Genomic DNA, 1047 nt, shown 5'->3' on the forward strand with positions numbered 1-1047 from the left:
AGGGACCTTGAAAGTGTCAATAAACATGTGGACAGGAATGACAGGAGTTTGGATTTCCAGAAAGCTTTTGGAAAAGTCTCTTGCCAAAGACTCCTGAACAAACTTCACTCATGGGATATGAGGATGTCCTCTCATGGATTGGAAACTGGCTAAAAAACAGCAAGCAGAGAGTAGGAATAAATGGCCAGTTCTCGCAGTGGAGGGGATGTGAGCAGCAGGGAGCCTCCGGGATCCGTGTTGGGACCGGTGCTCTTCAACTTGTTCACAAACGACCTGGAGTCAGGGGTGAGTAGTGAAGTTGCCAAGTTTGCAGGCCACGCCAAATTATTTAAAGTGGTTAAAACAAAAACAGAATGCAAACAGTTCAAAAAGGCTGTCACCAAACTAGGGGAATGGGTATTAAAATGGGATACAATGGAAGTGTAAATGGATGTATGTTTGGGGCAAAAAATCCCAGCTTCACTTACACACTGACGTGATCTGAGCTGCTGGCCACAAACCAAGAGAGGGGTCTTGGGGGTGTCGAGGTCCCATCAAAACAACGTAGTCATTCTTGTAGAAAAGAGGATTGTATTGAATCAATGAGTCACTAGAAAGGTTTCTGTTTAGAATAACATGGAAGGCTCATAGCAAGAAATATAAACGAAGTTCAAAATGCTGCTAAGCCAATGAATACATTTCCCGCTTGGGGATTAAAAGCGCCAAACTGCTGAGAACCAAAACGCTTCAGTTATCTTTACTGAGCTTTTCTCAGGCTCTGCTAATTAAAACAAAAAACTGCGGCCCTTCTTATCTCATACCTGCTTGGCCTTGAGTGTTGCTCGGTTCCCTAACTAGCTCTACGTCTGAGCATACGTCTGGGTTGCTAAGCGAGGGGAAATAAACAGTACACAAAGTAGGAGGGAATTACACAGGTTACAATAAAGCATGTGCAGAGTGTATAAGCCATACATCACCATGTTCACGGAATTTGGCAGCTTGCTGACGGGGGGTGGGGTGGATAGGTTGATGAAAACGTCGACCCGGTATGCCACTGTCGTGGGGGGG

Source organism: Gekko japonicus, unplaced genomic scaffold, assembly GCF_001447785.1.
Source record: "Gekko japonicus isolate JY-2015 unplaced genomic scaffold, Gekko_japonicus_V1.1 scaffold505, whole genome shotgun sequence".
NCBI lineage: Eukaryota > Metazoa > Chordata > Lepidosauria > Squamata > Gekkonidae > Gekko > Gekko japonicus.